Source organism: Myodes glareolus, chromosome 27, assembly GCF_982192425.1.
Source record: "Myodes glareolus chromosome 27, mMyoGla1.1, whole genome shotgun sequence".
Classification (NCBI taxonomy): Eukaryota; Metazoa; Chordata; class Mammalia; order Rodentia; family Cricetidae; genus Myodes; species Myodes glareolus.
This window is the reverse complement of record NC_142052.1, coordinates 38,368,310-38,384,855: the sequence shown is the minus strand read 5'-3', so window position 1 is coordinate 38,384,855 and position 16,546 is coordinate 38,368,310.

Here is a 16,546-nt window from a genome sequence, read left to right as displayed (position 1 = left end):
AGAAAATGTCATCCCCATTTAATTGTTTTGAATAATTAGTAAAATGAGTAATAGGGATTTGCACAACTTGTCCAAGTTGACAAATATTATTTTGCTCATTTCAAGTAGGGTATAATTTGAATTTTGTCCTATTTTTTCTATTATCTAAAAACTGATTTAATAATTGACCATCTACTTAAAATAAGTGAATTTGGCTAGGCATAGTGTTGTATGCTTTAAATCTCAGCACTGGGAGGCACAGGCAGGTGGATCTCTGTGAGTCTGAGGACAACCAGGTCTACATAGTGAGGTCCAGGACAGCCTAAGCTACACAGTCAGACCCTGTCTTGAAACTACCCCTTCCCAGGAAAATAAGAAAAAAAAATAAAGAAAAGAAAAATATAAGCTAAGTGAACATGTTTGGTGTTCTCCGTTTTGTGAATCTTCTCATGATACTTTTTGCCACAGTAGAAGTCAGGCCCTTCTTTTCTTGCGGCGAATACTATTTCAGGAGGCCATTCGTTGACATTAGCAAAACTCAGAAGCAGACTACTCAGTTGGACTCGCATGAATCTGTGTTTGTAATTAGGTCTCCTTTTCATTACTTGTTTACAGTGGTGATTTAAAAACAGGTTATGAGTAATCTCTACCTCTCGTTGAAGTATATCTCCTGCACTGATTAAAACACAAGTCTTCCCTTTTCTCTGAACAGTATTTCATGATGTGTGTGTGGGTTTAACTTACCCCCACAATTGTTTTTCATATGTCTAATCATTATTCAGAACACCTTGTCTGATGTTCAAAAGTCATTTGCACTTAGGGTGGTGGGAAAAGACACAAAGTTAGCTGGTCACGGAAATAGAAGACAGAAGTGGAGAGAGTTGTGGGAGGGGCAAGGGTGGTCTGAATACTTTGCAGGACAATTCTCAAAGAACTAACTTCAAAAGTGTTCAATATAAATCTGAAGTGTTAAGCATCATTCAGAGTAATATTGTCTATAAAAATAAGAAAACTTTAGAAATGTATTGTCTAAATCTTCCTCATTTGAATGAGTACAAGGAATGAATATGATAGATTCTTGGTGAGAACTGAAAGTGTTTCCAAGGACTTGTGTGGGCCTCTGAGGCACAGACGGTCTGGGTGATGTAAAATTCCGACCAAGGAATCCTGAGGATGAGGAGAGGCTGGCAGAGAAGCAGCATGTGTGGGCAGCACGCAGATAGCAAAAAATTAGAGAGGAGGAACAGTTATTGACTTCCTGGAACAGTGTATATTAAAAGGGCGCGAGAACTCAGTGTCCTAGGTGTGGCAGTTCCTCTTTCTGCCATTGGCGGTCATGTCAATGAAAAGCCAGAGCCAAGAGATGAAGAAGCCAAACTGTCTCTTGCCTACAGTGACTGCCAGTCAAACTCTGGCCATTGCTAGAGCAGAGATGTATCTTAACTAAATGCAGATTGATTAATATCTCAGAAGGTTGTGGTCTACTGTGTAGTTTGAGGTGGCTGTGAAAGTGTGTAGTATTTAAGAGGATGCAGTGAAGCCATGGAGCCTGAAGAGGTTGCTGTCAAGTAAGCTCTTTTTTTTAACAAAACAATTGCAAATGGCCAGGAGAGACAATAATAAAATTAGACAATGCTATGAGTCTACTCATTATATTTATTTATTCTGGAAGGTAAATTGATAATTTAAAAGTAAAACTGCATTAACAAATAATTTTTCATAAGAACAGTTCAAGTTTGTCTATGTGTACACTTCCCATATTATATAAAATGTTGAGGAACATATTGGAGAAAGTAAAATGTCTAGAACTATATAAGAGTTGGCCTTGGCCTTGCCCACCTATTTTGTCTTTTCAAAGATTGTAACTTTTATGTCTGTGGTCGATGTCTAAACATGGCAGCTAGGCTGTCTTCCTTGACAGAGGCTGGACTCTCTTGGTGATGTTGCCTTTATCCCCTCTTATGTGAACATATGCATTACTTGTTACCTTGAAATATTCTACCTTAAAACACCAAGTATTAAAATCTAACTTGATATGGGGTCAGTTTACCCATAGACAAATATTTGGGAGAAAGATACACTCCCTTCTTCTACACACCCTGATCCCAGGTAATTTCCAAAACAAATAGAGCCAGCATCTCAGAAGCTAATATGGTATTATTGCTGTCTTCTTTATTTACAATGTATATAATAAATAATTTAACACTGTAAATGTACAAATGTAAATAACACATGTATACAGTAGAAGGGGGGATAGAGAGAGGCAATAGACACTTTATTGTTTACATAATAAACAACATTAGCAAAACCCTCCAAAATTATGTTTTTAAAACATTAAAGGCACTTTAATTATATTTATACACTTATTTGTGTGTGTGTGTGTGTGTGTGTGTGTAATTGTGTGGTGTGTGTGTGAGAGAGAGATAGAGGTAGATAGATAGATAGATAGATAGATAGATAGATAGATAGACAGATAGATAGACAGAGAGAGAGAAAGAGAGAGAGAGAGAGAGAGAGAGAGAGAGAGCAAACACGTACACAGTTGTCATTTGTATACTTGTGGAAAGTAGACGACAGCTTGCAGGAATTGGTTGCAGGAACTGGGTCTCACCTTCTACCATGTGGCTTTCCTGAACTCAAAATTACATTACTCTTGTTTCCAAACTCCCTAGCGTATTTAACCCTTGCTAGCCTTGAAACACACTTTTAGAAACTTTAGTATCTTGTGCCGGAGATAAAATATTGACCACGGGGGGAAAATATCAGTAAGGAAAGATTTTCTAGCAATATTTATTGAATTCTTATGAGACCTCGTCTGTTATTTTAGATATGTTTTGAACTTTTTTCTAAAATATACTTCATAATTAGCTTTTTAAGTTAGCAAATGTAAGAGAAGTATTAATAAGATTATTATTTTAGTTAAAAATACTTGGTTCTTGAACTCAGTTTTTCTGAAATTGAGAGAAAATATGCTTAAAAACAGAAGAAATATTTAGAAGCAATATTTATTATTGTGTTTTAGATGTATGTCAATATGGAAGTGATTCTGTCAGCATAAATTTTGAAGTCTTCATTGATAAATTGTTAGCGTTCTCATGAAAACATTAAAATTGACATTATAACATCACTCTACTTAATGAAAAGGGAACACTAAACAAAAATAAAAAACACTGTTCACCAAACTCTGTCTGATGTGACTATCATATCAACTGTTGTTCCAAAGTTAAAATACAAGATAACACTTTGTGAATTTAACTGAATTCTAAATACTAACTTCAGCTGTCTCCTTGACACAGACCTAGAGTCACCTGGATAGAGGAAAATTCAGTTGATTATTGCCTTTGTAAGACTGGGCTGGGACACGGATCTTTGGACTTTCTTGATCACTAACTGAAGTAGAAGGGTTTTGCCTACTGTGAGTGTACAATTCCTAGCATGCGGGTCTTGGCTATTTAAGAAACATAGCTTAAGTTTCTCAATGATGTCTACTTCAGTTTTGCGTCCAAATTTCTGCCTTGAACTCCTAACTAAGGCTTCCCTCATGATTAACTCTAATGTCTAAGAGGAAATAAGCCCTTTAAACCTATTCTTTATTCTCCAGATTTCTTACAGTCAAGGTGTTTGTCACAGCAACAGAAAGTAAATAGAACACATGGCTGAGTTTATTTTGAATAGAAATTTTATTTAGTAAGTCATTGTAATGTTTAGAGTTCTTCACCACACCTCTATTGATAGTCCTAAAATTCTGTTTTTATGTTATTACAAGGTACTTAGTAATCATATATATGTTTGTATAGTTCAAAATTATCTTCTATGAAAGTGAAAATGTTCCATATTTAAGGAGGATATTAAAGTTCTGTACAAAATAAAATCATAGGCGACAGAGTTGGAGGACGCCTTTTGCCAAACTTTTCATTTTTATTTTCCTGCCTTGTGCTCCACCTCCTGACATGGGCACTGGGCCTTCAGTCAATGAGGCTTAGGAGGGATTTCTTAGATGAAAAAGAGATCTGTGCATTAACTTTAATTTTATCTCTAGTGTTCGCTGATCCCTAGGACAAATATTAAATCCATGGGAGAAGTCAACCCTATGAAAAGAAAGCCCTTCTAAATTATATTATGTACTCATGCCATTTTTAATAAGGCTGTGTGAAAAATTAGAAAGCCATCATATTACAGAGTGACAGACATGTTTAGAATAGTCTGCTTAGGCGATTCGGTTTAAATCGGCAGTGGGTGTTTGAATTTAGGTGCTGCCTTGAAATCACAGGCAAAGTTTATATTCAGTGTAAATACAACATATAGAAGACAGCACGGACTTGGTGTAAGTGTTTTGCCTTAACCATTTCTTGGCAGCAAATAACAAGGCAGGGTTCAACAACGGTCAGGACCTCCTCCCTTCACGGGACACTCTACACCGTGGTATTGTTTGCATACAACTTCAAACAAAATTTATTGCCATTTTGTATTAAAATTGATATAGGCACACTTGACATTTATGAATTACCACTTTGGAAGGGAACATTTGAACATTGGCCCTTTTTTTTTCAATCTTACTGCTTGATTTTTCTTTTTGCAGACCTCTGATGAAACCAGCATTTAACAGAGAGAGATGGAAATGAAGAAGCTCAAGGGGTGTTTATTTACTGTCAAGTTTTCCGAAGGGTTCAGAAATTTGTATGTGTGTGAAAACGTCAGGGGTAGTCATGTGTGTTCTCCATGGGTTTCACTTATTTATTACATCAGAAGCAGCCTTCTGAAAACAGCTCTTCTTGAGATAGAGTCACGAGGAGAGCACAGCCTCCGCTTCCTAGATTTAGCAGTAGTAGGCTTACTTCCTAATAGCTACAACCTCCTTTGTTACTGCCATCCCAGGCAGGTGTGTCAATATGAGGGGCTTGTTAACAGTTGGGAACCACAATGCTTCCTTTGACTTGTGTGTGGTTTGATGTGTGGTCGATACGTCTACTTTGAATGCACTCACAGCAGCTGTGTCTTCTTTCCTGTCACCTCTAGAGAACTCTCAATGGGATGTTCAACCTCTCTGGTTACTATTTATAATCCCTGTTTAGACTTACTCGGTATCATTATCATTGCATTCTAAAGCTGTGTCCATACTCAACAGCTCTAATTGCACTGACTAATACCAATAGGAAGAGTCATATAACATCGGAGAAAAACAGATTGTTTATTCTTGCTACCAAGGAAGTACAATGTAATGAGTTTGCCAAAGTGTAGTGTTGGGTTTCTAACATGGAAATCATAGTCAATGTATGGATAAAGTGAGACTCAAGAGATCTGATTTCTTAGTTTCCTACTGAAATTTCTCTAATTTGCTTCCTTAAAATAATGACATTTGCTATATAAAGACTTTGTGTTGGAATTCAATTTAAATTCATAAAAATTTTATAAAACATCAATAAATATTTAGAGCAAAAAACCTCAATCAAATGATAGATAAATGTATTAGAGTAGAAAATCCAGATTCTCATATCCAATCTGTCAAGTGTTTATTTGTCTTCTATAGTTAAATAATAATGAAAATCATTTAATAAGGAATTCAGTGTTGAAAACATTAATGGGGTTAAGCCATGCACTACTTTCCAAAGATAATGAGGTACCATGTAGGCAAATCTTGCAGAACCTATCTTGTCTTTATCTGGGTTGGCACATGTGTCTGTTTAGTATCAAGAGTGTTTTCAAATAAATGGTTATAGCCAATTGTTTTATAATCAATCTAATGCAATTGAAAGATTCCATTCGATTTATTTATATTGTCAATAGTTACCCATATTTTAATTAATTTTTATTTTAAATATTGCTATTAATTTTGGTGCTTCACAGTTCATAGTACTATATAGATTTGGGATGGTAGATATTGTTTTTCATAAATATTCATGTGTGATAAATTTGATATGTGCGATATTGGATTTTCATAACTAACTTCTAGAAATCCATTCCTATAGTTCTATATTTTAAGCTGATGTTTCTGAGAGAGATAAATGAGGTATTAGATGCCATTATATTGAAACTGGATCACGTTTCTATGGTTCACCAATAAAGTCTCAATTTTCTGTACATTTTTATAAAGCCTGGCTAGATGTTCCTTCTCGATATATCTAAGGAACTCAAGTTTCAGAGTTTTGCTAACAAAGAGCAGGGTTATTCTCAGTAACTCTTTAGGCAGCCGGTAACAAATTCATCTTTTGATTTCTAGTCTATGAAATGAATTTCTGAAGAGACATGTTTTCAAACACACTGGCAGAAACAGAAACATGAAGGAGGTCTATGGAGTGGCGCTTAGGAAACAGCTCCCTGCTCTTTCAAATTTAATCGTAAGAACATTTACTGCTCTCCCTTCTCAGGGTTTTAGACCACAGGCAGCCCGTTCAGTCATCCTTCCTAGAGAATACACACTTTAGTCGTGCTTTGTTTTATTTTCTTTATTTATGTTTTCACCTGGTGACTTTAAACTGTGTAAACTTATGGAGTTAGGGTGGCACCTTTATCCTTTCATGTATATTAGAAACATCTTGCTTTGAGCCATGCAAATCTTTTAGAGAAAAGATTATAGATAAAAGACCAAATCTTTTAAGGGCGCTTTTCTATCAGCTCCATTCACCCCAAAATTTAAAAGCACAGCCGCATTTGAGGAGTAACGGACTGAAAGAAGATAGAAAGGTAACCTAAGAAGTCCCTGCCCTGAAAAATTCTTCCACTTGGGAGGTAAAACGTTACTGCTGTATTTTATAAAAAGACGATGGTTAATTAATAGCACTTACTACATAAGATATAACTCCTAAAAAAGCAAGGAAATTGTAATAAAGTAAATCTCATTTGGATCATACTCTCAAAGGTGGTGATCCTTGAGAACATGTTTCCTGCCACTAGGGGGCGATTTTATATTATACATTTCCTCACGTTTCAGTTTCAATTTCAACCTCCCAGACGCCAGCCTAGAATCATTAGCAGAGAGGGAGAATTTCGACAGCACAACCCTGTTGCCTAATGTCAGTGATGGCCTTAACTCTGTTTCAGTAATGAACAAGTCTTGAGCGCCAACTGAGGAAACCAATCCAACAGTCTTTGGAATTTTCAGAATTTTTTTTTTTCTAAGAAGGAGAGGAGGATAACGTTTTCATGAAAAAAAAGGACATTTAATCGAAGCAAAGTCTTTTGACAGTGACTTAATTTGGATTACTTAGAGATGTGCTTCAATGCTATAAAGGAGTTATAAAATGCTTATAGGCACACTTGGACTGATCATTTTCTTCTATAAAGTGTAACACTAGTTGGTAAAGTTTTTTGGCCCTGAGTGACGTGGTAGTGACGTGTTTTAAACGCCGATATCACAAGCCGTCTCCTTGCAACTGGAACCAAAGAGGAGGAGATGCACAATGACCCTATTCAAAGAACCTTTTTATTATACATTCACGATTTAAATTTCTTTCTGTGTTGCCTAGGATTTGGGAGCAACAGATCTATGGCTGCCAAAGCTCCAGCTTCTCAGAGGTACTGTGCCTCTTGGATAAATCCCCTGCCTCTCATCCAAAGAAGAAAAACCCTTGAGATCATAGAATTTCATCACTATTATCAATATATCCTCACCTGTTCCCTAATTATCATCATCATCATCATCATCATTATTATTATTATTATTATTAGCTGCACAGCATCTCTAATAAAGAATAAACGGGCTTTCCTCATAGTCACATGAAATAGAGGGATCATATCTGAGCACTTCCTACACACATGCACACGGAGGAGTACACACTTGCAGACACACATGAGTCAGAAGAAGGAAAGGTTCATGTGTGCAAATCCTGCGTTTTTGCACTCATACCATCATAAGACGCTGCAATTTCCTTTATCCCCAGTGAAAAGCTTAGTAAAAGCTAACTCATTCTTAATAACCATCTTTGTTTCAGTGAAATCAGTTCACTGTTTCCTTCTGGCCAAAATCTATTCAAAAAGTTATCAATGAGAAAGTAGTGTGATTTCTTAGTTTTATATTTATACACCCAGGCAAACACAGGTTTTAACTTTCAAGTCGCTCATTTTTTATTTAAAAATGACTGGTTGCCAAAAGACAAGTCAATAGCTTGGTTATACACAAACGTTTAATGCTGACAGATTAACATCTTGCTCATTGCAGGCAAGATTTAAAGGGATGACTGTTGAACATTATTTTACTGACTGTGTTTAGAGAGAAAATTATCATGGAAACATCACTGAGTTGGGAGTAGACTTTAGACATCAAAATTATTGTTCATTGTGGGAAAAGCAATCAGAGAGAAAGTTATCATTTCCTTATTTGTTCATTTTTTTTAGCATGGTAGGAGTTTGGAAAACCTGTCAAGTCCTTCTGCTGATAACAGTGTCACTTGTGCATAAAACATATTCGTCTGTGTCTTGTCTGCCTACAGATGAGAAAGAAAACATGCATAAAATGTTTACTGTGAATGAAATTAGTGGCCATTGTTTTTAAAGCTAAAAAATAAATAAAAACCAAGAGAAATAGGAATAATTCACGGACGTTGAAACATTGCAAGTCAATTTTATTGCATTTATTACATGCATGTGTAATATGATTAGTTAAAAAAAATGAAGATACATAATCTTGTCAACAAAAATGTTTCATATAGACAACTGAAGCAATACTTTTACTCAAATAAACTTTAATTCATTCAAGTGTAATAGTTATTTATAAAGGATTATTTTAAAGGGATTATCTAAAAAATTAGCAGGAAGATTACTTAATTATCATTCGTTCTGAATATTTATAAGCAAAAGGATTGCACAATCTCATTACAAGCTCTTTGAATCTAAGGTCTTGCTTACTTCCCATTATATACATAAAACCTTAACAAGAACCTGTCATAACATACATATTCACAAAGAATTAGTAGATGTGACTGTGAAGATCTTAGTGGTAAACTTCTCAAGTCTCTGAGATAGAAATAACAAGTTTTAATCTGTTAATGATTTGATTTATTTTATTTCATGCATATGATTTTTTTGCAAGCCTATCTGCATGTAAAATCCAATTCATGCAATGCCCAGGCATGCTAGAATCCACCAAAGTGGGAGCTGTCATGTGGGTGCTAGGAACAATTCTGGGCACTCTGTGAGAGTAGTTAGTGAGGGCCATCTCTCAAGCCCCAGTAATCTGTCAGGTTTCAAGATAGCATAGCCTGTGGATTTTCCAAAAATGGAATGAAGTCCCAAATTTTTTAAAGTGAAAAGCAAACTTGAATACTCTGGACACTGGCATTATTCGAAGTCTAAAACCTTCCAGAAACGACATTCTTAATGTTTAATGTAGTTCAGAAATAGAAGTAAAGAAGTTAGTGGTAATGATTTCCCAAGAAAATGGATCCTCACAAACGCTGCCAAGTATGGATCTATTGAATGTATAAAAGCCACAGCAACCTTTGAAGAATCCGGCAGCATTACCGTCCCCTGAGCTTCGGTGCTGTGCTGTCTACAGAAAATACTTGTGCTCACCCAGTGCTTGTAACTATGACAGTTTTTAACATACTTACTAAGACAAAACTATGCCAGTTAAAGACATCTGCAAATCAAATGGAGCAAAAGTAAGTTTGACTCGTAGAGCAGATTAGATTACTCATTGATTTCAACTTTAGGGATTTCAGGTGTTAAATACAGTAAGGCTCACACAGATAAACAGGTACATGTACAAAGCTGCCTGAAATGAGTTTAGCCTAATCCATTGGAGTCCGAATGAGAAGGTCTTTGTTTCTAGTAACTGAACTTGGTATGTTTCATTATCATTTAGCATTACAATTCAACTATACTGTTGGACAATTATGGTGTATATCCTATTTATTTTTAAAAGATCTGATTTTGTGAATTAAGCAAAGATTATCCAGAAATCAACATCTGGACTTAATATATCAATTTTAAACGATTTGATTTATGTCTATATTTATGTGCATGAGCCTGCATAGGTATTTTGTGCACTGTGTGCTCACAGACCTAGAGGATGACACATGATTCTCTGGGACTGGAGATACAGGCAATTGCAAGTCACCCTATTGGTGTTGGGGACTGACCTTGAATCTTATGAAAGAGCAGGGAGGGCTCATAACTGTTGAGCCGTATCTCCAGGTTTATTATACTTTGATTTCAATAGTTTATTTTAGAAATATTATGGTATGCGTTTTTTGTATTATAAAGTTAACTACTTCTGCTATTCATAGAAATATTGGAAACAGAGAATGATGTACATAATTTTTGTGAGATTTGTATGCAAATGTTCTGAGATAATTTCAAACTATGGCTGTAAATCCAGATATTAGTTCAAATTCAGCAATTCATACAAAGTGGTGATGATAATTTATCTTGCTTTTCATATTGCCTGTTTATAGTAGCAACCTTTAACTTTAGTTTTTGTATGTGAGCATTTTGCCTTCATATACATCTGTGTATAATTTGCGTTGTAGTTCCCACACGGGTCAGAGAGTAGGATTCTGTGAAATCAAAGTTAACAAACATTGCGAGCCATCGTGTCAGTGTTAAGAATTGAATCCATGGGGGCTGGAGAGATGGCTCGGAGGTTAAGAGCATTGCCTGCTCTTCCAAAGGTCCTGAGTTCAATTCCCAGCAACCATATGATGGCTCACAACCATCCGTAATGAGGTCTGGTGCCCACTTCTGGCCTGCAGACATACACACAGACAGAATATTGTATACATAATAAATATATAAATATTTTTTTAAAAAAGAATTGAACCCAGATTCTTCCTAAGAGCAATCAGTGTTCTTCACTGTTGATCTATCTCTCTAACTCCTTATGTGTGACATTAAACAAATGACTAAGAAAACCTTCAAATTTTAAAATACTGAAGATCAGCTTCTGGTATATGCTAGAATTTAAAGATTGATTCAGACTAAGTACACTGTGAAAACTGAGATCTGAATGGCCCCTTCAACATTTACCTAAGATTATTGAAGAGCATACTAAATTCTGAGATAGGAATAAAGAAAAAAACCAACATGATTGAGAAAGAACTAAGGTAAGACATGCAGGTGAAATTTGTAAGGTCAGAGGTCATCACAAAGTTTAATAGAGGAAGCAAAGCTAGACGGAGGGCAAGGATATGGAAGGTAGAGTTAACACAGAGGCTTCTTGGTGCACTAGGGATTCTAAAAGGCTCCTGAAGACTGAAGTCTGGAAGAATGAGCCACGTGTCCATCTCATTGGAGGCAGAAACTCAGAGGTAAGCCTTCCTCTTGTTTCTGATACAGCTTCACCAAGGACTGCCACCCCTTGTGTGACACAGTTGGAAAGGTGCTGCAGCCAGGGTTCTATAAGGTGACACAAGTGAGTCTTAGCTGCCGCTTCCGAAATGGATGCTCATCTCTGAGTAGAAAGAGAGATAATCGGGGTGGTTTGCATGAAATAACCGCACCATTAGATCGAGTGTTTTCCTTTAACATATATTTAACGTTTGAGAAAACCTATTGAAAATGGACCCATGCCTCTATCCCTTGAGAAGCTATCTCCAAGTGACAAGTGCTTGCAAAGGAGGAACTATTTTTTTCTCGAATTGAGTCTAATTGGGTACATAATCTACACTTAAGGGCAGGTCCCACGCTCAGATGGATGACCGGCACAAATTGAACTTAATGGAATTTTATAGATTGTTTTTGTCTAATCTTATTTTGTTTGGGTATTTTTTTGTCTTGCTGATATTTTGCTCGATTTTATGATTTCTGATTTTGTGTTTTTATGGTTTTGTTTGTGTATGTGCAAGTACATGTATGTATGTTTCTTTTGCTTTGTTCTTGTTTTCTTCATTCTTTCTATTTTTTTTATTTGCCTGTTTGTCTTCTAAGGAGAGAGAGAGAGAAAAAAGACATGGAGCTGAATAAGTGGAGAAGAAAGAACAAACACACACATAAATATCTTTAAAAGATACTGTTAAAAACAAAATGCAACTCTTCTACAAAGGGCTGCTTGGCATCTGAGGCTTCAGTGTCAGAAGGAAATTCCTCTTATCAGGTTTTATAAATTTTTAATTTGATGGAGTCTTCCTACAAAAAAACTAAAATACGAGATGCACAGTTATGTTCTTCCTTTCAAGCAAATGACAAGGAAATGGATTAAAGTAACTTTAAACCCAAGGCAGCTTAGTGTGTGTGTGTGTGTGTGTGTGTGTGTGTGTGTGTGTGAATGAAACCTGGTATTTAGAATGTTCCAAAGTGAGTACTTATACTTGTGGACTGGACGTCATGTGAGCTAAGGAACTATACTAAAAAACAAAAATAAACAACTCTAACACACATGAGGAGAAGAGGAGAAGAGGGGAGTCAGGCAGGGAGGGAGGGGGAGAGAAGAGGCATTTCTCTGCTAGTGCATAAAAATCAAATGCACAGAATATAAGTAGATCATTATTCACAGTTACATATGAACACAAGAATTTCTTTATTTGGTTTAGAATTGAGGAGATAGCTTTCTTTTTTGGATTAGTTAGTTCTAAATTAGTTGGTATGAGTCTAATTATTCTTGAAGTCTATATCAGTTAGAGAGGAGACGAAGGAAATGTCAGATATTTCTGACATTAAGAACTAGAAATGGAAACAAAGAACATACATCAAAGCAGAAGAGCCATGGCTCTCCATAAAGAATATTTGTGTTCATATCCTTTCTTCTTGGCTTCATGATGGACGATGCATATGCTCAGGCCTCTATAACTCACAGCACACAACCTTTATTTCAAGTGATCTTTTCCCTATCTTCTCCAAAAGACCTAACTTCTTGTGAGGAAGAACAAAGAATAATTCTTAGATATCTATCTTAACGCTTACATTGTCTCATTATTGAAAAACTATGTTTACTCATTTTGTAATACACCATTTTAATTTCCTTGGCATCAGTGCCTAAAGAAAAGTCTATGTTTCTTTTACAAATAAACGCCAATTTAGTTACTGTTTTAGTGTGAGCTTTAATGATATCTTAGCTTGTAAAAATATTCTATTTTAATCCATAAGTAATAACTTCACTATACCCAGAAGAAAATCATATAAAATTACCTTTGCATACAACAGCAGCAAGTTTGGTGGCAGCATTACAGGTAGAATTCTCAGAGAAATATTAAATACTTTTTAAAATTGATGACTTTTTGTGAAAGTATGGTGGAAAGCCTAGACATCGCAAGGGACCAGTTGGCCTCGAGATGCCCTCTTATCTCTGATCAAGAAAAGTTGTACTGTATATTTCAAAAAAAAAAAAAAAAAAAAAAAAAAAAAAAAAAAGAAAAGTTGGATCCTTGGCCAAGGGGACTGAATAAAAGGTCTTGTGAAATGCTATCCTCTGAGCTAGGAATCTGTTTGGTTTGAAATTAATCACACTGTGTTTGAACAGTATCACCTTCAAAATCTAAATGAAGCTTTTATTGCAGATTATTAAAATATGGTTCTTATCTGGTGACACATTTAAGGTATAAAAAAACAGTTGATTGTATTAATTAGGAAACATTAATATATGCACGTCAATCAGCCAAAATACTGAAGGAACTACATAGAAATAGTTGATTCATAAAAAGCCTTACTCCTATTCCTCCCAAAGGTGCCTTGAATTAGCATTTACCGTGATTCAACAAACATGGTCAAAGGATATCACAACAAATTCCTGGTAGAAAATGCACAGATGTTTATTAACTATGGACATATTTAGTGAATTTTTAACAATTGAGACTTTAAAGCAAAAGTAGATGACACATCATTTTTATATTATTAATGTGATCTTGTAAATACATTTAATTATCATTTCTGAATCATTAATTCCTCTCACATAATAAGTAAAGGAATGAAGAGACCTAAAAATCAGTTTTTCTTGCTATACAACGTTTTCCTTTCCAAACAATATTCCTGTTTTGATCAGTCTGCTTACCAAGCTGTATCCTATCATGATTAGTCATAGAGAAAGCTAATTCTTTAATAGTATTGGCTGAATGATAAGGAAAGTATCTTGTAAAATACAAAAAATTATTTTAATAATTTATATTTTCTTTATATGCATTATGTACCTTATTAAAACTAAATATCTTAAAAGGACTATACTAAATAGCCTAGCTTAACATATTAAATAAATGTACTGACATTTATCTTTTGAGTCAATTAAAGCTTAACCATTATACATGATTTATAACAATGAAACATGATTATTCCAATATTTTTGCAATTTTATTTAAAATCTCATAAGGTGAATTTGAACTTAGAATCTTCTATTTAGAATTAGAAATTTGATGCTTCATGCAACGAGAACATTTGGTCAAATTTGTATTGCAATGATTGTGCTCTACTTGATTAAATATGTCTTTTTAGAGGAAAGGGAAGAATTTAGCAGAAAGCATTTTGTTTACAAAATCATTTCAAGACATTAAAAAGATCATATATGGGGTGGAGGAGATCTGAGTTTTACTTCCTGAATTTCAAAATTCAGTCATTTAAGAAAATGGACACTAGAAACGTGAAGGAAACGTCTACCTGGATTACAGTTTGCATGTATAGTTATTTATAGGCTATGAAGTGCATAAATAATTGAGAGGTGATATAGAGGAAATAATATTTAAGATACTCATTGCATATATCTGATGTGAGAGTCTCCTCTCTGTGCTGTGAATACCACTGATGAACAAAGAAATTGCCTTGGCTTGTTAATAGGGCAGAACTTATGAGGCAGGGAAAGCTAAACTGAATACTGGGACAAAAAAGGGCAGAGTCAAAAAGATCCATGTAGCCCTGCCAGAGACATAAGCTGTAACTTTAGCCGATAGACCACAGCCATGTGGTGATACACAGGTTAACAGAGATGGGTTAAATTAATATGTAAGAATTAGTCAATAAAAAGCTAGAGCTATTGGGCCAGGCAGTATTTTAATTAATACAGTTTCTGTATGATTATTTTGGGGCTAAGCAGCCTGGAACCAATGAGCCGCCCTTCCTTACAACATATATCATTATAAAACAATTATTCTAAAAGAGTAAAAGCATAATGAACATTATCCTAATTAAAACAATGATGTCTTATTTTTATACACAGCCAGAGGATTTTCCTAAAATCTGTTTATATTGTCTCCATTACTCCATCCATCACTTTAAAGCTTTGCTCTCAAATTGAATTAGAAATTTCTACAATTAGTCTTAAAATTCAGCAAGGTACTTTGAAAAATGACCTAGTGCTCCCAAGCCCTAGAAGACTGATAACATACATTTGTATTAAAAAAAAAAAGAAGTTTTAAAACCACTCTAGTATCCTAAGAACGTGTAGAAAAAAGAAATTACAGTTTTATAGCTGTTTTTAAACTGAACTTATTTTGCTTTGATGCTTTTCTCCTGAGCTAGCACAAATCTGAAAAAAAGGAAGCAAGAAGGAAGAAGAGGGAAAGGGAAAGAGAAGGGGAGGGGAAAGAAGAAGAAGACAGAAAAGGAGAAAGAGGGAAAAGAAAATGACATGGAAACAAATGGTCGTTGTACATGTTATGAAAAACACAAACTATTAATAGAATAAATATTCAAAGAAGACTAGTACTTTAAGCTTCATATTTTAGGTTTATGTGTATGGATGTTTTGCCTGCATGTATGTTGGTGTGCTGCACGTGTGTAGTATGTGCATAGGCCAGAGAGTCTTAGATGCCCTGGGACTGGGGCTACAAAGGTTGAGAGCTTTCATACAGATGCTGGGAACCAACCCAGGAATCTGGCAGAGCAGCATGTGTTTTTAAGTGCTGAGCTAACCCTGGGGATTGATATTTCACATATCACTCTCAGGAAAGAAAAATTTTAACAGATAATTGCAATAGCTTATTTTCTTTTTCAACGTGGTTGGATTATGAAACACCTACTTCTGAGGCACACCTTGGGATATATATGGTGCACTTTTTTTTTTCCCATGGAGAATTAAGTTGGAATATCTACTCTCGATGTTGGGAGAATTATCCCATTTTCTGGGATCAAGGACTAAATAAAAGCAGAGGAGAAATTTCGTTGAGCACCACCTTTCTCTTTGCTTTCTTATCCACGGAGATGTGAGCCAACAGTCTCAGAATTCTTGTCACCATGCTTTTGCCAACATGTTGGACTCTGTTCCAGGGGCTTTCCTCTCTTTTGTTGGATGTGATGTACATTGAGAAGCAAAGGAACCAGTATGATCACTATTATAATATATTAACCGATGCATGCATTGTGACTAATTGATCATGAGAAAATGCAAAATTATTCTTCCTTTTTCAAATGTAGTGGGAGTCAGGACACACTGGGATGCTCATACATGGGCATGAATGATTGTTTAAAGAGAATGAAGTCAGTAGGAAAGCAGTTCTCTCTTAATGGTGGGAGTTGTAACACAGGTGATTGTTTCTGTATTCAAAACAGCATCTTTCTACAGCTGTATGATCAAGAAGAAAGGTGTCATGGATAGAGGCCACAGGATAGAAAGGCCAGGAATTACTCTATATCACGTAGTTCAATTTCTTCATCATTTTTTCTCCTTATTGTGGAAAATAAGAAAATAAAAAACACTATGTTCTGACAATAACCA